Source organism: Cavia porcellus, unplaced genomic scaffold (assembly GCF_034190915.1).
Source record: "Cavia porcellus strain 051 isolate PalLab524CR breed Dunkin Hartley unplaced genomic scaffold, mCavPor4.1 scaffold_1, whole genome shotgun sequence".
Lineage (NCBI taxonomy): Eukaryota > Metazoa > Chordata > Mammalia > Rodentia > Caviidae > Cavia > Cavia porcellus.
The window spans coordinates 49,103,110-49,123,378 of NW_026947484.1; the positions used below are offsets into that span (position 1 = coordinate 49,103,110).

Here is a 20,269-nt window from a genome sequence, read left to right on the forward strand (position 1 = left end):
CTTCTTTCACCTCCTCCTCCTCTTCTTTCCCAGTTCTCTCCCTCTCTCTCCACTGTACCCCCTGACCATGCCCCTCCCTTCTTCCCTAAGCCAAAGCATTGTAACAGAGTTCAAATACAGCTGCCCCAAAATCTGACTGTAATAGATAAGGGAGAAAACATTTGTTTGTTTGTTTGTTTCTGTCTTTTTAAGACAGAGTCTCTATGTACTTCAGGCTGGCTTTGAGCTCACTTTGTAGCCCAGGCTGGTATCAAATACACAAGGATCTTCCTGCCTCAGCCTCCTGAGTGCTCGGATCATAGGTGTATGCCACCATGCCGGCTATAGGGGAGAAAACATTTGAACAAGAGAATGTATTTTGAATTCCTCATTCCATGAAAGACTGGATCTTTGGCTTCAAAAGATTTTGAAGATATATTTAATTACATGAACCACAAACTTGCCTTTGTGTGCGTGTGTGCACAGAATTCCTTAAAATAATAAGCTGTGATATATTAAAGTGTGATTTATGTTAGATCAGAAAGACACTGATTTTTAGGAAGAAAGATCAGGATGTGGTGAAAGAAATCTTCCTGAAAGTATTCCAAAATCTAATGAGTTTTAGGTTGTTTTCTATTCTCTCTGGTTAAAAAACATTTCGGAAAGCGTTTCCTGTGTGTCTAGACTGTATCAGAGCGCAAACAACCACAGGAAGAATGTGAGAATGCCTGGAGAGGCTGGAACATGTTAGCAGAGGTATTGGAGAGCTCTCAGGAAGAATAATATTTTACAGTGAGGCGTTTGTTGTCTTTAACAATAAAAGCCATGTGAACGTGCTGTAATGTGTGCTATGTGGAATGCTCCAAGTGATAAAACAGGTATAACTATTGAATTCCTGTTCACTCAGGGAAGGCAGATCCCACAGATAAGTGCCCCAGAACATGACCTTGGTGGGAAAGCATGAATCCACCCACCTCCAGCAAATAAGAGACCGTCCTTCATTTCAGGAGTAGCACCTGTTGGAGCTTCCACTGGGACCAGTCATGAGCTATTTGATTCTAGAGCGAAAGAGATGCTTTCGTTTTCCAAGTTAACAGGGAACAACTGATGGCTGCTGGGTTAACTAGAAACGTGTTCTTCTATGCAGTTCTGGGCAGCGCCACAGTGTAAGGGCATTTCGCCCCAGAGGACTTTTATGATGGGTAGGGTTGTCCTTTGCCCCCTAGGGCAGTGGTCCAGATTTGAAGCAGGTGGCCGAAAAGATGGATGGCCACGGAGATTTCCGGGTGAAATTGGTCAGTTTTCCTCAGTCCTCATTTATTCCTGGTTGCTCCTCATCCATCTCCACCTCCTCAAACCTTCCCTGATGAACCCTTATTTTGGAGGATTTTCTGGGTCTAGAAAAATCAAACTGTGCTGACCAAACTCAGTACAGGCTTGAAGACAGCTTCTGACAGGATGAAGCAGAAGCAGGAGCAGCAGCAGATGATGATGAAGTGATCTGGCCACTGAGAGAAGGCTGCCATGTCAGTAGGAGAGGGAACCACATAGAAAGAACCAGGCACAGCAGCACTCCGTGGATCTCATTTAAATGGTGCTCGGTGAGCTCTTAACCAGCTGCCCGATATTCTCCTTTACTTCCCCATTAGGGCAGGCTGAACGACACAATTATTTTTGCCCATTCTGGGCACTCCTCTGCTAACCAATTTGTCTGATTATATTTTTCTGTAATTGTATTAGCCCCCATTCTGGGCCAGATGCCATAGCTTATAAATAGCATGTATTGTCAGAGACGCTTACCAAAGAAGACAAATGATTCCCACTTAAGATGAGAATTCTTGCACGATTGACAGCGATAATTCCCCCTTTGATCACCAGTCATCTGTGGTCACACCCAGAGCCACTTGTTGGAACAAGAGATCCGGGCAGAAAATTTAAAAACCGGAAGCTGGTACACAGGAGGAGTACGCGTGGTTTTAAGAAATGTGAAGGAAGTGTGGCATGTCCAGTGGTCCTCTTCTTTCTTACTTGAGTGGAAGGACAGTATTTTATTAGTCACCCAAGAGATAAATCAAGATTTAAACCAACTTCTCATCGTTCAGGCAACGTCTACCCTCAGTAGTTATTAAAAATAAATGGGATTTAAATAGATGTGGAAAGGCCTATTTTATTTCCAATTTCACGCTCTTGTGTTCCGCAGTATTGGTTAGATCCATCTGTGAAGGCTTTGGGGTGAGAGCAGCTGGGAGGGGAACAGGTTTTCCAGCCCAAGACAAAGTCCTTAGCTCTTAGTTCAGCTGTTACCAACTCAGCAAAGGACGTTGGGTGACATGGGCCCAGCATGGTCCCCTTGACAGTGGAGATGTTGCTGACTGAGGACTGTCTCACTGTGATTGTAGCATTAGTGGTCTTGTGTGTGATTTCTCCTCTGGGTGTCGGGTGTTGAGGTCAGGGTTCTGCATCTGGGAAGGGTATTGACTCCACGCTGTCCCTTGCCTATGCCTTGGCAGACATGGCTACCAACATGGGCAGCTGTGATGCCCAGGGGAAGATCCAGGGGGGGTGACTGCATCCTGCACCATCCTGCTTTCACCTGTGGCTGCTGAGTCTCTGTCTCCTTCCAGTGTCTTGGGGTCCAAAATGGTGGCCCCATCTCCCCTTGATCCAGCAGTCACTGAGTTCCACGTGAATGGGGCCTCCTCCTGCACCGTGTGTTTCCCATGCTGTGCTTGGCTTCTGGGCCCCTTGGCCCATGTGTGGGGTGCAGCCGTAGATGGGCGACTGGGGGCAGCTGTTCATGGTGGGACCCACCAAGGACTCTGCCTTTCACACTTGGCTTCCTTGTGCCTCGCGGGTGCAGTTGCCTTCCGGCTGTTCTCCACGCCTAGTGCCCCCGTGGCCACCACCAGATTTACCTTCCCACACGGCCCACCTCTTCCTGAAGAACTGCTGACTGGCTCATGCCACACTGCTCCTCCACAGGCCACCCAGGTGTCGCCCTTACTACTTCCTAAATACCCCGCACGCCTCTGCACATTCTCCTTCCTCTTGAAATAGCCTCTGTCCCCTCCACCTCCTGGCCCCAACCCATCCTCAGGGCTGAGTGCAGTTCCGTACCTGTGATGCCTCCTGAGGCGGCCTCACGCCTCTGCCCTCCGGGTCTGCGTGACAGCCACTGCGTCATCCTAAGGCTGCATGGAACAGGACGCCTGGCAATGTCCTCATCCTCTGTGGGTCAAAATCCCCAAAAGGATCTGGTGGTTAACAGGTGAAAGAGCCGCCTAGAGGAAGTGACCATGCTAGTCCAGAGTCCAGTTTTCCTGTAAGTCAGACTGGTGATTTTTTTTTTCTACTATAGCTTTTCCTCTTTCCTTGCTTTGGAAGCAAGAACTAGATCCTGACTGTATCTAGTGGGTGTTCAATACATTTTTGTTCAGAAAAAGGCAAGAAGATAGGAAGGAAAAGGCAATAATAAAATAGTTAACACCTGGAGCTGTCTGCCCTCCAGTGCTCGGCCTGATTCATTGCCTACAGCAGACTTGGGAGGTCGATGTCTTAGTGTCACCTCCCCATTTCACAGCGGAGGCCGCAAAGAGAGGAGAGATTACGTGAACGGTGCCCAAGGTCATGGTTCTGGTGCATGGCAGAGTTAGGATGTGAATTCAGGCTCCTCTGTCCACTGCACCATGCAGTGGGACCTAGAAGGGGTAGCACAGAGGGAAACTTAAGTCAAGCTCCCTGCAGTGCTGGGGTGATGGAGCAGACACTTAGATTAGGCCCCTGATGCCAGCTTCTGTTGAGGTACACGGAGGACAAATGCCAGCTAGAAACCTCCAGGCGCTCAGGCTGTAGGGTTTGCAGTGATCCTGGGTCTGTAGGAAGCGAAGGATGAGGAGCTGCCTGCTTCCTGGGCCATATTTTGTGCCTTCTCTTCCGTTCACTCTTGGAGCCCCAGTGGCAGGGCTCTTAAAATAGTTACTGTGCCTAGGTCAGTGTACCTCTGAGAGTGGGTGTTCTGCTCTCCTGTGGGAAGGGCTGTCTGTCTGCTCTCAAGGAAAGATGTCACAGACTTGCCACCCCCGACTTAAACACGCATGGAGCATCCCCAGAAACCAGTCGGTGTCTCTGGAAACCACTGTCTTACTGAGCCCACTGTGGGTGCTGGGTTTTAACATTAGGCCACCAGCAGGTATTGGTGTCTCTGGGCATCAGAACTCCAGCTTTTCTGTCACCCACAGAAGTGTTTCGCAGATACACTGTGAGCACATCACACAAGCGTGCAAATGTGATTCCACTAATGTCCAGGGAACACTTTACGTAAGGAATCCCAGAGTGAGTAGAATAAGCCTGCAGGTCTGATGAATCAGCGCTGAATCACATTTAAGTGTGCGTTGCATCTTGAGGGATTCCTTCCTCGCCCTCCAGTGAAAGCCCTGTTTTTCCTGTGGAATAAAAAAAGAATCATTTACACCCAGACCACTGAAATGGTTTTGTGGCCTTTCTGTGAATATACCCACTATCACGGCCCCACTTTTTCCTTTCTTCTAAACAGCATAGAGTTCTCTGGCTGCCTGTCCGATTCCAAGCCCCGTATCTCAGCCCACCCACACCTGCACCAGCACCCTGTGACTCTCCTGGTACATTTTCCTGATCACTGTCCGATCTTTTCATGGCCACCAAGGACTCTGGGAGCCAGGTGAAAGTAGGTTACTGCTCATCTGGTTTTTTGGGAAAAAATATACATGTGTGAGCATCGCTCTTAAGAAGGCCAAGCCACAGGGAGTGTACCCAGTGGGAAGTAGTGGGCCCCGGTGACTCACCTGTCTTAGCCTGCAGGGGTTGAGGATGAGCTGAAAAGGCTGCGCCTGTAGAGGACAGAGCCATACTGACCCGGTGTCCAGCAGAACTGGCTTCTGCTTATGACTTTGGCTAAATGATTTAACACTCCGGAATCTCAGTTCCTATCATGAAACAAGGATGGCGAGGCTTACCTTGCAGGGTTCCACATTCAAGACTCACCCGGTGTGTGCTAATTGCCTGTCATTATTGTTACCGCTGCAGCTGTTGTCACCAGTGTCATTACGGCTGCCTCTCGAAAATACGGAAGAACAAAGCAGAGTTCAGTCCCCAAATGGCTGTTTCCTCCCGTGCTTCTAGAGCACAGCTTTGACTTTAGGATTACCTGCCGTCCTAGGACACCACTCCTAAAACTGCATGAAACTGCATGAAAACTGCAACCACATAGTGAGGAAAGCCAAGGGTCAAGTGTCTTCTTATTCCAACAGGCTATCCCTTCTCTGAGGGGCCCCCCAGCCTCCTGCCCACAAACAGTGAGCCCAGGCAAGATGGGGTGAGCCATAGGGGCCAACGAGGATTGTGTGACTGTCCTCAGGGAGCTTCCCATCCGCAGGAAAGATGAAAGGTCCACAGAGATCTCACAAGGAGGATAGAAAGTACCTCAGCCGCAAGAGTGATACAGCTGAAGGCCTATGGCACTTAGGGAGGGAGATGAGATTAATTTTAGCTAACAGAGGGATGTGAGGTGTTATGGAAGAAGCAAGTCTAGAAGGCAGGTTCTGGGCTTTGCTGTTGATTGGCTGCAGCTCCTGACCAGCTGGGACGCGTCTTATCTTTTGCAGTGTCCTCTGAAAACTTGAGATGATAACAGTACCTAGGGCTGGAAAGACTGAGACACCCGGAGTACTTAACACAGCCCCTGGCCCAGCCTGAGGGCTGCGTATGCCTCAAAAGCATTTCTCAAAGGGTGGGTACAGGTTTCCCCATTGCAGCAGAGGGGAGCAAGCCTTTCCAGTTGGGGAGGGAGGGAGCCCAAGCCAGTGTGAGGTCCGTGTGAGCTGGAGCAGTGTGAAAGGTGGGCTGGAGGAGGTCAAGGGATCAGGCAAGGTGCTGGGACCCAACTGTGGGGATCTCGAGCTCCTATGACCTGGAAATGAACTAGGTCCAGTCCGCACGTGCGAAGCCCAAGTCACGCTCGGCCTCGTGGTAGGTCTCTCCCCATCTGCCTGCCAGGAAGCGTGGTGATGCACGGGTTGCCAACACTCGTGACATTGAAGCTGGAGATCAGCACTCAACACGCAGGGCGGAGTGGGCACCCAAGGAGGGCTGCAGCAGAGCCCACATGGGGTGCCCTGGAAGGCAAAGAGGCAGCAGGGCGGGGAGTTCAGGAGCATGGCAAGGGACAGGTGGGGTGTCGACGGGGTGGTGGGTAGAGGAGTAGAGTGTCACACCGTTATCCTGGCTCCTGCTGCCTTTTCATATCGTATTGCTGAGCTGCTTTCCTGCAGAGTATAGTCATTTGTGCTGTTTGCATTTTGTTCTTTGAGCCTCAGGACTGACGTGTCTCTGTCACTTCGGTGCAGTCCTATTGGCTTGGGATGGGTTTGCATATAAAAATTGGAGGCTTTGAGTGCTAGGTTTGATCTACTTTCACTTCAGCTGTAAAAGCTGTCATTAGTTTTGTTTTTTTTTTTTTTATCATGTAAACTGTTGTGAGAGCCTAATACTGTTTTTAAGTGTTAAGTTCCTAAGAATTGCGTATAAGGCATTTAAGATTCTTTAGGGAAGAAGAGAGTCCATAAATAAATCTATATATGCACCATATCAAGATTGGTTACCACTGAATGTCTATCTGTAACACGGGAACCGTGAGGTGATAAAGTGCTACTGGAAAGTAATTTGTTGCTCTCAAACCAACTCCACACCTTCCCCCAGCCTGACATCCGCCGTGGGGAGGGCAAGGTTCTGGTCCAGCCTGGGTCAGAGGCCCTCGGAAAGAGATCTTCAGTGATCTCCAGAGAGGCAGTGCTGGCTGTTTCTCAAAGGAAAGAGGACAAGTGCACCTGAAAATGAAGTATTTGCTTCTTTGGGCTTTGAAGGCGTTTTTCTTCCTCCTCCTCCAGGGGCTGTTTCTCAGAGCCCTGCAGTCTGGGCTTGGAAGTGATTGCTTACCTGTGTTGTCCTCCCTGATGAGAGACACTGGTCCCTAGCTGTCCAGCAGCCCAGAGCCCCCAACTTCTGCAGGAGCAGAAGTTTGTCCAGAGGCAGAATTTTGGCTTTTTCACTTTCAGGCCTAAAGGGCCTGTTTATTCTATTATGCAAGCAAGAGTGACGTCATCTAGATGCTGATGGCTCCTACCTTGAAGAAGCAGTAGTGCTTCCAAAGCTAGAAAACAACGCAGGCAATAAAAGCATTCTCAGGAGCTGTGAAGCGGGAATGGGCACCTGTACTCCACCGAGGTTTTGTGACAATGGGCTGCCCGCTGCTCTTAGCACTCCGCAATTCTCTGCCACCACTCATTACTTAGCAGGACTAGTCTGGAGCCCACAGAATGTTCCTGGGGCCGGGTTTTCAGACACGGTGATGGAGAAGCTCGCAGTCAAGTCCTGGGGTGAAGGTGACCCCTGCCACTCTGGGGGCTCTAGGGAAGATGAATCCGTGAAGAAATAGCACAGCTCCTCTCCTGGTCATTGTATTGGCCAGGTCTTCTGTCTGTGTAAACAGTACTGTGGTTAGCATCGAACTCCTAACCTTAGCTCCCTCTGGATCGTTTTCTGATCTCTAGACACTGCTCGTTGATACTTTCATGGATCGCTGCCTCTCTCTCTGATCACACAGGCTGCTGTAGAAAGCCAGGCAGGTGGCAGGGACACTTAAGTGGGAAGTGTGATGAAAATCCACATTCCTCCTCCCTCCAGGACCCAAAGCATCTGAGCTTCTTTCTCCAGTATGCCAAGAAATAGCAAAATCCTGAAGTGTGGCCTCCTCATTATTCTCCTTGGGAGCCAGTGTATACAGAGGACACCCAGGTCCCTGCAGCATCACCAGGGAGCCTGGCCAGGGCTTTGTCTCGTTTCCAAAGTAAATATATTTGGTGGCAAAAGCAATGTTGCCAAGGAAGTTTATGCTGTTTTCAGGGAGCAAAGGGCAGGAGTTTTATTGCTGCTCTTTGATGTTGCTTTTTGGGTATGAATTTCTGGGTGACATTCTCTTAAAGTAATAATGCAAACAAAACTTGTTTAAAACTTGACCTTGTCTGTAATCCCAGCACTCGGGAGGCTGAGGCAGGAGGATCACTGAGAGTTTGAGGCTTGTCTGGGCTATGTGTGAACTACATGTAGTGAGAACCTGGCTTGGGAATTTGTGAGTCACAAGAGGGTGATGGAGAGTTGGCCCTGTTCGATGAAGGCCTTTGGATGCTGAATGGATCCTGACTCAGTTTCTACTGTACAGGTGTTCAGTGTCACCCAGCAGGAGGACACAGATGTGTTGAAATATCAAGAACATGAGGAGAAAATCAGCTGGTCCTCTTACCACTGCCACAGGACAGTAGATCTTCTAGCATCCCTGTACCCACAGCCTGCCCTGCCGGTAGTCAAAGAAGTGGGACAGGGAAAGATTTTAAAAGAAGGCAAACGCTTCCCTGCCACAAAGAGCAGCTTATTCTGTCACAAAAAAGCCACAGAATCCTCATAATTTTTTTCTTGAGGGCCAAACTTTAAATTTATGCCTTAGCCATGTTTTAGGACTGATGAAGCAATGGTGTAAGACCAGCAGGCCCATATGTCAGCAGAGCAGAGCTTCGGACTCTTCAGGTTGTTTCTAAGCATGAGATTTAGGAACAGTGATGTAATCAGAGCAGTTGCTTCTGGTAGCAGGTCAGTGGAGTTGTTGTGTCAAGTTAAGTTTTCTCAAGTTTTGCTGGGTAGGATTTTCTACCAGGGTGAAGACCCACACAATGTGGGCTCGCCACACTTAGGAAAGAAAATGAGTCACCCCGCAACACAAACAAGGTCACCTGCTTTAACACCCTGTGGCTTGTAGGGCCCTCAGTGCGCCAATGAATAAGCTGGTTTCCTGTTAGGGAGATCACAGGGTAGAGAGAGTTGGTTTGCAAAGTTTAGAAAACTCAGTTCTTCAGCACAAACCTTAACCTAAATATAGTAGGCTAAAAGACAGTCCTTGCATGGGAGAGGGCCCTTATATTGGCTCGGTTCATCTATTCTTCTGTGTGTGCTGACTTGTGTCAAAATGTTGTAGGCCAAATCCAAAAAAGGAAAAAGCAAGCCCAGGGCTCAACACTCGGAAAGATGTAGGACAACTGAGGAAGGTTTTGGGCAAAGGAACTGCTGACCATCCCAGCGAGTCCGTAGGAGAAAAAGCTAAGCTGGCTGCTGGGAGTCACCATCCAGCCACAGTTTACCTTTCATCCGGGCTTTAAAAGCACCTTAATGTGTTCAGATTTCTCCATTTTTCATGATTTGTGCTCAATTCTCAAGTCATATTAAGGTACTGGTTTCTAATATCAGGGAAGAGCAGACTTTTGTCTAGAAAAGGTGTTAAGCCTTGGTTGCTTTTCCCACTTTCCCTTGCTGGGAAATTCCGAGGCATCTAAAAGGATGCTAACTGGTTTATCATTTTAATAGATGATCCCCCAACAAGAATGGTTTAGGGCTTCCTCTCTGAAGCAGAGTAGCAATTCCCAGAAAAGTGTGGGGCAAAAGAGAATTGGACTCCAGCTTCCCGAACTTGAATGGCAAAAGGGAACATGGCAGAATTCAAGCGAGGTCCCTTGCAGCCCAGGCCACTCTACTGCAGAGCCAGACATCCGTCAGCTTTGTTGTTCCTGCCCACCGCCAGGCCACTATGTCACCTTAGCTGTTACCTGCTGATTCCCAGTGCTCTGTGCAAGACCCCTCATGGAAGACACCCCAGTGAGTGTCAGCACAGGGAGAAGTATCCGTGATTGGCCTAGGTTAGCGTTCTCTGTTGAGGGGAGCACGGTATTGCCCTTGGAGAGCTATCTTTGACCCTAACAGTTGCGTATACTCTGCAGTATTTGGGTAACCAATTTGCCATGGTGTGAGAATCCTTATGTTTAGATTGATCTGTTCTTTGGCTGTTGTTGAAGAAATGAATCGTGTCTTTTCTATTTAAAGCGAGTAAACCAACAACTCCAGAAGCCTCTTGCCAAGGACCCTCACTCCTCCACGTGGGTCATATCCTCCTGTGGTTTATTCCTAAAACCCATTCAGCTTTCCTCCGGAAGCTATCAGTACATAGGTCTGGCTAAGGCCTGACTGGTGGCTGGCATTTCAGAGGCTTTGTCATGGAAATCGGAGTTCCATGCTACAGTCCTCACCGTGTGGATTTGTGAATATTAATGACACAAAGCAGAAGTCCCCCGGAGTCCTGCCTAACTGTAGTCACTATAGATTCCATATCTACTGGGTGAAGTAAAGACTTCTGTGAGGCAAATTGTTCCTCCTCATGACCCACATTCGCTGGAATACTGCAGTATTGTTTTAGTCTCATAAAGCACAGTAAAATGTTTGGTTTTGGTGGAAGGAGTCACTTCTATGTTGGAGCTGTTTGGTGCAGAGGGCTTTTTTTGTGGACTGAATTAGTCTCCTGGGTTTACACTGGTCTTTGAAGGCCTTTAAAGAGTCTCTAATGCTCCGCCACCAATTTGCATTCATTCGTTCTTTCTATACATCTAAGTACCTGTCTTTATCTGTCATCCAGGGGAAGAATTATCTTTCCTGTCACTGTATTCATGGCTGAGGCTTTAGTAACAAAAGACTAATTATAGCAAGAGAAAAGCTTACACATGTATTTAATATAAGCTTCTACACCAAAGGAGCCTTAGAAAGGAAGAGTCAAAGACACAGGGCAGCCTGTGTGTTCTTCCACGTAGGCTTGGGGGACAGTGGATCGTGTGACCAGGTGAGGAGAAGGGTGTGAGCTAATGATCATAAACTGGGGGAGTGAGCAAGAGCTGTCAGCTGAGCGATGTTCTTTCCTGCAGGTATAGAACAGTTCCTGGACTGAAGATTTTACAACCTGCTGTAGGGAAGGGTGGAGGAAGGCAAGAGTGACTTTTCTACTTCTGCTGCTTTTTCACATTACAAAGGCCACCATTGCCTGTCTTTGTCAGGGTGTGTGGGAATATGGGGGTGTGCACTGGTGGGGGCTGATGTACGGTCCATTGTGAAAATGCTGACTGTTTGAAGCCCTAGACAATCTCAACCCTTTCTTTTTCTTCTTTTTTTCCCTTTGATACCAGGGATCAAACTCATGACCTTGCACATGCTAGGCAGGCACTTTGCTGCTGAGATAAATCCTTGGCCCTTAGCCCTTTGTTCTTAACTTTCCTCGGGACCCAGCTATGTCCCCACACTTCTTTCAACTGTCGTTGTTCTATGCAAGATTAAAAATAGTAGAAAGACTGACAGAACGAAGTAGAAGGAAGATGAATGATTCGAATACTTATTTTCTGTTGACTTAGAGTTGAACTCAATGTTTCTCCATGATTTGGGTTGCAAACTGAATTTCCCCATAATATCAACCTTGAACCTAACCATTGAATTTGATTCGGTTCTCATCCAGTTTGGTTTGTGACCACAGTAGTGGAAAGAATCAAGTTTGTGAACCAAAGTGCCCCTGTGTAGGACAAACTGCTAGGGCTTCAGAGAAATTCATGGATGTTCCTGTTTCCCATTGTTCTGAAAGGTTGGGGCCAAGGGTCAAAAATGCAAAGCTATTTTCTGTTTTGTAATTTTTAGATATCTGCCGTCCACTGGGTCAGGAATATTGTGGCGCTGCATTGGAAAAGTAGATATTTAGAAAAGATATTTTCAGCTCAAGCAGAGGATGAGCAACATCCCCAATAACTGAGCCACTTTTTCCTGATGCTGTCTTCTCTAACAATAGCTCCCTGCTACCCGCTCTTAAAGCACAAGTGCTAATATCATGAGGAATGGATTGTATGAAAAACAGGCTAATCTTCGCTGAAAGCGCTAAAAATACCAGTCTGTAACCAAGAGCATTTAAGCACTTTCTTCTGTTTCCAGATGATGTCGGATACCAGATTCCGGGGCCCTGGATGGGCGCTCAGGTTCTGACTTACAGGAGTGTGCTCCCTTCTTACAGGAGCATCCCAGGTGACAGACCCGTGGTACAGACCGATATTGTCCAAGGCATTCTTTGGAAGTGACAGGCAATGGAAGTGGACTATGTTTGATTTTTTTTGTATGGGAAACTGAGTTATAGAGATCACAGTCTCAGACTAGAACCCAGCACCGCATCCCTGTAATCCCATCTGCAGCTGAGACGCTCTGAACCGAATCCTTCTGCCTCGCTGGTTCCTCAGTCACTGTTCCACTGTTCCACTGCCTCGTCCTTACCCAGCCCATCTCAGAATGTGTGAGGCATACAGTTTCTGTCTGATAATCTTCAGGATTTGCTGAGAGGATCCCATCTGGGCCTAAGACAGGAAAACATGAGAGAGTGACTTGGAGGAGTTGGAAGCCAGATGACTGGGTGACAAGTGTGTGGGTCCGGAGAGGACAGCAGTTGCCATGCAGAATTTGCAGGACCATGTTTGCTGATCTTCAGTTCAGAGGAAGCGCATTCCCAGGGCCCTTGTCTGAGGTCATCGCATACTTTATTATAGAGGAACCTTCCCTTAGACTCTGCGCCATTGTGGAATAAAAATTTACAGGGGAAAGTAGCATTGTTTTTAACAGAATTGCCAGATTTTCTGTATAAGGGAAGAAATGACTTCTCGGAAAATAAGAATTAATCGGACAGTGCGTAGCTAGTTGGGCCTAGGGAGCACTCTGTTGCCAATGCGTCTGTCGTGGAGTGGCTTCTTGCAGTGGGTGTCATTTTCAGGTCTGTCATTGGCGCCCTCGGCCACATGTTTCTGGATGCGTAAGCAGAGGTAATGCATAGGATATAAGTGGGGAGCATTTTCCCCCTGGTTGTTTTTTCTTTTGGTACTGGGGATTGAACTCACGACCTCACACTTTTCAGGAAGGGCTTGTGCTGATGAGCTATATCCCTGGCCCCTCCTGTGTGTTTTGATATGGTTATGTTAAGGGAAAATTTATGTCCATGATTCTGATTTGGCCACCTCTGCCTAATATCTTTTTTTCCAGAAAACTCTAAAGTGATGGCTCGTTGAAACAGGACCCAGAAACCTCTATGTCACCCCATTCTTTGGATCGTCATGCTAAGACAACCCAAAGCAGCCAGTGACCCTGATAGCTCACGAAGTATTTTATATTCTTTATTATCTCTCCTGCTGAAAAAGCTTGTTGCAACCTCATGCCTTGAATCTTCTCAGAAGACTCTGCCAGTGAGAGTGTCGTTACTGTTAGATAATCATAACGGTCTGCTCCGGAGTCGTCCTCCGCTCGCAGGTCTGACACACCCATCTCACTCACACCCCATCCGCCAGTTGGGCCAGGAAGAAAAGAAGAACAAGAAGAAAGCGACAACTTACTCCCTTTCAGACTTTAATTCTGTATTGCTTTGGATCCATGCTGAGATTTACACTTCAGCTATTATTAAATTTCTTAATGCCTGTCAAGGTTTGGATTCCGTAGGAAGAAAACACAAATGAGGCTGTCCAGACGTACCACAGAGATCTCCCCTTAACCTCAACCGCAAAAGGTGGTGGGTGGACCAGGAGTTAGGGCCACCCTGGGGCGTAGTGATTGGCTGCCACTAACCTCAGTTTCCCCCACCACCTGTCTGTTTTGAAAACACCATATGATGTTATTTGGAAAGAGATTTGTGAAACTTTGAAAGTAGTGCTTCCCAGAAGGTAGCTGGCATTAATTACTCTTCATAAGTCAGACACTAAGTCGAGGTTGAATAAGTGAGTGAGGGTATCAGTCTTTATGTTTGGGGGGACACAGGGACATTTAGAAAGACTTTTATTGTATGAAAAATATGTAGGGAGACTGAGTCAGTGGAGTTGAAACCAAGAAGGAATTGGAAACCTCCCAAAACATGAGTGGTAGGAGCCTGTCTGAGCACGGCTGCAGAGAGGGAAGGATGGATGGTCTGTGTCACATCCTGTTTTAGGAAGCATCATAGAGCCTTTGACAAGAGACCTAAAGTAATTGTGTGGTCCTAATATGCAATATATGACTACAGAACTTACCAGAAATGCAGGGGTGAACCGTATGCAGGAGTGTCAGAGACAGGTATTTTGTTAAAGGGGTATTAGGTTCAGGAATCTTGGGGTGGCCTTTAATGCCTAGGGTTGCAGGGAAATTGCTTCACACATGGAAGAAACTGGAGGGGTGAATTTTGAGGGGAAAGGCTGTAAGCTATGCATATTCTCATGACTCAGCACAGCAGAAGTATCCGAGGCTCCTTCAGTTCCACACTGGCCTTTTGTCTCTGTTCGGCCCATTTTCTCTCCTCCATGATCTTTGTATTTCCCAGGCTCTGCCTGCATAGGAAGGAGCCACAGGCAGATGCTGTGGTTTCTCTGGGGCTGTTAAGCACTGGTACCCACGGTGGACATGTAACAGACCTGTCATACCTCTAGCCCTCTGTGTGCACACACCCACTGAAAGCTCATCTGGGGACTTGCTGACATTTCCCAGGTCCTGGTAACCCTGCCTTTAATAATGCTTGCTGATCACCGGCTGTATTTTAAGCATGTACTTGTGCATAGCCTGACTTGTTCCAAAAAGTATTTTGAGAGGAAGTTGCTCTTCAATTAAGTCTGCTGTAGATCCATACCCTATGGCTGCATGCTTAAGAAAGACAGACAGACAGACAGAAAGAAAGAAAAAGAAAGAAAATAATGCAATAAAGAACAAATAGGTACTAAACCGGAAGCAGACAGCGAACTCGATTGACTCCAAACTCCTACTCAACCACACAGGGCAGCCTGTTTCTCCCATGTTTCATGGCTCAGATTTGAGCGGTGCTGCCTTTCCTATAGGCAGTTTCCTAGAAAGGAGGGAAGGAAAGATGGGTACACAACCTGGTCTCGGGGTGCTGACACCGAGATGACCCAGCCTATGTCCTCTGCATCTAGATGCCATCTACATTTGTTACCCCTCCCAGCAAGCTGCAGGCCTGTCAGTGCTGCCTGTCTGGGGAGATAGGAGTGTGCACTGTGGCTGTGGGCTTCGTGGGCTTGGCCATGTAATCCACCAGACTCAAAGGGAGGACACTAAGGGAGTCACAAGAGTTGAGTCCTTCCCAGAGTACCCCAAAGGTCTTAGACCAGGCCCAGGGTTCAGGAAGCATTCCGAATCTACTATGTTTGTCTCAGGAGACCCAAGTGGCAGTGCCACCTGAAGACCAGAGTGGTCCCCTCTACATCTTGTGTGGTCACTGAAAATGCCGGTGCCCTATGTTGGTGGAGAAATCATGCCCACCACGAAGGTGAGACCCACAAGGCCATCTCCTCTGCCCCAGCCTCCACCTCCTGGGATTCTTCCCTAAGAATCACTTCTTGGCTTAACTTCCTCCTCCCCGCCACCCCAGCTCACACACACACACACACACACACACACACACACACACTCACACTTTGTCCACTTCACACCAGAACTCTGAAAAGTGCTCGTTTGCCTCTGTATTTTAAATCACAAAATCTAGATTCCTCCCTGTGGTTTGTCTGTTTTGTGGAAGAGGAGCACGGATGCAGGAGTCATTTTGAAATGACTGTGTGTGTGATCACATACCATACAGAAGCTAACACTGAAGTCTAAGTTATTCCACACAGGGGACAGGAGGCCTGTCACCTGGTGTATCCAGGCAGGCATGGTCTTCTAGGAAGCAGTGGCTTTTTGGTACCCTTTTTGAGAGTAACTGAGACTGAGAGACTCACTAAAGAGGAAATTTGCAGCCCAGAATCAATCTGCAGCTCAGCAGTGGAGCTCTTGTCTAGCATGCCCAAGGCCCTGAGTTCAGTCCCCAGCCCTGAAAGGGGTGTGGGTAGCTTTCCACCCCTTTGTTTTAAACGCCAGGCAAAATATTGGCATAGAAAAGTTTTCCAGAGTCAACCCATTACTGACTCACATATTAATAGAAGATTGGGAGTCAAGAAAAGGAAGAAGGTAGAGATTTTAAAGTCGGGCCTGGTTTTAATTTGTATGTGGTTATTTCAGCTAGTCAGTGAAATGCATGTGCACACACACACACACACACACACACACACACACATGCACCCCACCCACCCCATACCCTGTCCCAGGCATAAATTAATTTTTTAAGGATATCATGCCGTGGATCATTAATTTAGGAGGTACATTCTCCTAAATGCTGCAGGCTTATGCCCATAAGTAGTTAGCAAGTTAGAGACACTTTGAATGGTACCCCCAAAATTACTGGTGTCCTTCCAAAGGCCGAGCAGTTTACTTTCAGGAAATGGATTACTCACTTGAGGAATGAGACCAACACCCAGGCTGCTCAGTTTCAACGTACTTCAAAATGTGAACGGGAATCTTCCTGCCTTAAGCTTTCAAACCTTTTCCAGATGGGCCCAGGGTCCCAGGTGTCCTCGTGTCCACAGGGGCTCCTCAGCCCTGGGCACTGCCCGCGTCCAGCCTCTTCTCCCACTGATGGTGATGATGAGGTTGGTGGCTTGTAGTGGCTGCTGGGAAAGTGGTTCCCCAAGAGTCTGCTCCATTTCCACTTGCCCAACACCCAAAAGGTGCAGGGCAACAGGCTGGTGAGGTCAGTTGCCTTTGCTGGTTTCACCTCTGGCTGCAGCTGCCTGCTGCTGCCAGAAAGCATCGTGGCATGGTGTTTTATTCCCCCAGGCCTGTGCTTCTGCCCCAGCAACTAAAGTAGCAATCGGGAGCCCCGTCTGTGTGCACTCCACATGGCGTTCCGCAGGCTGCCTCAGAGCTGGGCCTTGGGGACTGAGTTCTCTCATTGTCAAACTCTCAGACAGTAAGTGGACCCTGAGGTGAAGAACCAGGAGACTCTCGGGGTCTGGGAGTCACTTTACCTAGAAACAAAATGGAGGCATGTTAGCCTGAAAAGGATGTTTTGAGGGGAATGGCTATTTCGTGAAAGAGAGAATTGTGGTAAAATATGAATCATCTAAAATGTAAGTGTGGAGGTAACAACTTGGCTGGTTTAAGGGTACAGTTTTGTGGCATGAGGTCCAACCCAGACAGGAACGGTACCATCGGCAGTGAGGCCCCTTCTCCCTGCCTAGCCCCAGGAATGCCCTGCCCAGTCTGTGAATTTGGTCTCTGTAGCCTCAGTCTCCTGAGAGAAGAGAGATTTCAGGTGGGAGGGATCTTGTCTGCTTTGAGGTGATAAGGGGTGCAGTCCAGAGCTCCCCAGGAAACTTGCTCAACTAGTATCCTAGTACAGGCCCTCGCATCTGCCCAAAGTGGGGCCTCCCAAGGTCTGAGCCCCATCTGCTGGCCAGTTGCACCCATCCCAGGGAAGGCGTGGCCCAGATGGAGAGTGCAGCGCATTTCTAGGGTAGCTGTCAGCCACATTGGGAATATCCTGAGCTCCCACTCAATTAGCCTCCTACTGTTACCGCTGGGGATTTTCTTATCATTTGTTGGGAAGGTCTTGCCAGAGAATTCCAGTATTCCAGAGTGAGTTTAATTGTGGATGATTTCATTCTGCCCTCTTTATGTCGAAGCCAGAGGCTTGCGTCATATAGCAGTGAATTCAGGGAGATTTTTATTTGCATGTGAATCATAGCTTTTCCAGCTGAATGTCACTTACTTGGAATTTTTGTCTGATTTTGTTTTTGTTTTTGTCTCTGGGTGTTTTTCCATCAGGCTCTTTGGCTAACCAGAAAAAAAAAAAAAAAACAGAGGGAGGGCTCAAACTGACTAGAGCAGGGTTTGAGTTGGCAACTCAAAAAGGAGAGTATTATGAATGTGAAAAAAAGAAAACGGATGCTTTATTTTGCTTTGAGGGAGGGACCCAAGCCAAGTCAAATTGAGAGCTCTAATTCGGGAATAGTGTTATTACAGGTCATTGGGAGTTGGTTACACGCTAAATTGGGAGGCCAGTCACATGAGGGAGGAGGGAGGAACAGGTCACACCGGGGGCGGGCAGGGCTCTTTCACAATGAGGTTTGATTTTATTTCCTACCTGGTTGAAAGGTACTGGTGTCGGCTTTGGAAACCAAGTCACTTAGGTGGCTGCTGGTGGCTCCCAGTCCCGGCCCATCCGTTGTTTTGTAAGTGAGCTTGGCCTCCCGATCTGTGTGCTTTCTGGGGCTTTATTTAGGTACTGGACTCTTTTTCTGTGATCAGTGGGGCCGGCCTTGTGCTAAAGGTTATATGCCTGTTCTTCACCTTCCTCTCCCCTTCCAAGGAGCCTGCTTCCTCTCCCCAAAGGTCTGCTTGTGTGAGACCTTGGGGTCAAGACGTGAGCTAGTTCTCCACTTTTTAGATTATCTTCCATTTGCTCTCTTACCTTGCAAAATAGAAACCAAAGGAAGACAGAAAGAAAGAGATGATTCTTGCCCCCTCCCCCCAACTATCAACCTTTGATGGTTCTTGGCATCTTGGGAAGGACCCAGCAGGGTGTGTGTGCTACCCTGATGACTTTTCTTGAAGAATCTGAAGTTGAGCTATGGTTACAAACAAAAAAACCAAGCAGCTGAATATCTAGAATTCAGTTCATTCACTTGTCATGCAAAGCATTTGTGCCCATGACCCTAAAAGGGGCGGGTGCCTTATTAAGTCTGTGACACAGAGCCTGCTGGTGCCACCAGAGCATGTGGACTGGCGATGCTTGTGGTCAAGTTAGGAATAGGAGGTGTGTGGAAACTTTCTATAAAAGGCAGCCGGATCCTCTGTGTGCATGCTCATGGGAGATCAGGAGCCAGGCACCATTCACGGCAGTGCCAGGGTATTAGTGCTTGACGATAAGCAAGTTCCTGTGTGCCTCGGTCTCCCCTAAATACTATGTCAGATGAAGAGAGGGAGAGGTGGCATGAGACCTCCCTGCACAGAGCTGGCTGCATGTCCCTCATCAGTGTCACTAGGTGGGGGACCCTGTGACATCACAGTGCTCAGCAGATGCTCAATAGTGATGCGCTGTGCCCAGTGGACCCCAGAGGAGGGGAGCCAAGGAGGAGGACAAAGTGGAGAGGGAGGCGATGGGGCGATCTCTTATGTGATAATTCCATCAACGCACGCGTTTTGCACCTAACATCTGGCTCGGCTGTAATGCGATCGGCTCCATATAACCTGTCCAGCGCCTACGCCCTCCCCGCTAAACTCCGAAAACTCTTGCAGTCCTCTGAGCAAGAGAGTTTCGCTCCTGTTGCCCGCACGTGTCCTGGCTCATCGTTAGACCAGTGAGTGGACGCTTGTTTACCACAGCTCTCCAGAGCGGCCGCTTCCAGGTAATGCTCAGGCTCCAAGGTCCTCAGACCACCTGTGGACCCAGCTCCCACCTGCTGCCTCAAAGCAGGAAACATGGACCTCCCCAGGCTTTGTCATCAGCCTTTCTGTATTGTCCTTAATGTCATCCTTAACACCCACGTGGGCTGAATGGTGGCTTCCCTATCAACCTTTCGAAGGACCAGTCACTCCTCCTCTTAGCTGGATTGCTATGAACCAAAACCCCAAGGGATCAGCCCTGCCCCAGAAATTTTAGGATATTTTACTTGCCTATTAATTGTTTGAAATCTAGTAACTTCCTCTTATAAATGGATCTTTGCCACTCTGACTTGACTCCTTGCAGCCTTGTGGAAAGAGATCATTTTCTCCGCTCTGGTTTCACATCACTCTTGCTCACTGATCAGCCCAAGTTTGGAGCCCCCAGTTCTTCGTTCTGTCTGCCCTTGGTTCTCAGACAGCAGCCTGGGTCTGGATCACCTGGAGAACTTATTAATAATGAGTTTCTGATTCGGTAGCTCTAGGGTAGGGTGTGGCATTGCAGTTCTGATCAGTTTCCAGGGTACCACCCCTCCACGCTGTTTGTGCCTGTGTCTTAGGCCTCAGGGTCACCTCCTTGCCCTCCCTACCCAGCAGGAGGGTGGATGCTGTCCCTCGGATGGGATCCTGTCCCTCAAGTGATAGTGACAGTAACTAACAAGTGTGTGGCACTCACTGGAGACCAGATGATGGGTCCGTGCTCTACAGGGACTCAGCAATCCAGGCAGCACAAGCATCTTTTGAGACTCCCACTCCTCAGCTGGGAGAGCCGAAGCTCAGAGTGGCTCAAGGTTGCCCCGGGTACAGCGGTAACTGAGCGCGAGATCTGGGAATTAAACCCAGACAATACAGAGTCTGTGGTCTGGTCCTCTTTGCTTTGCTGTCATTCTTTTTCTTTCTCCCAGGTCATTTAGAACATCTGAAACTCCCACAATTCTTGGAGAAAAGTACCTCAGAAAGGTGCCCCGAGACTACCGAGCCTGTCTTGGGTACTTTGCAGCCAGCATTTTGGGATCCAGGTTTCTGGGGGATTGGGTAGCTGTACCATGTTGTGTGTGAGGCAAGAGATGGGTGTTCCCAGAGG

General features: G+C 48.4%; 1 protein-coding gene across 6 annotated transcripts in view; it reads left to right on the forward strand.

The window, feature by feature from the left end:
* Window positions 1–20,269, forward strand: part of Samd4a (sterile alpha motif domain containing 4A) — a 198,638-nt gene that overhangs the window by 91,544 nt on the left and 86,825 nt on the right. Inside the window, exon 1 of one of the 6 annotated variants that reach the window (XM_063247934.1) lies at window positions 18,851–19,151. The exons of the other annotated variants lie outside the window; for them this stretch is intronic. The gene's annotated coding sequence lies outside the window, so the exon portion shown is untranslated. Of the gene's footprint in view, window positions 1–18,850; window positions 19,152–20,269 lie in introns of those variants that run through there. 6 annotated transcript variants of the gene reach the window in all.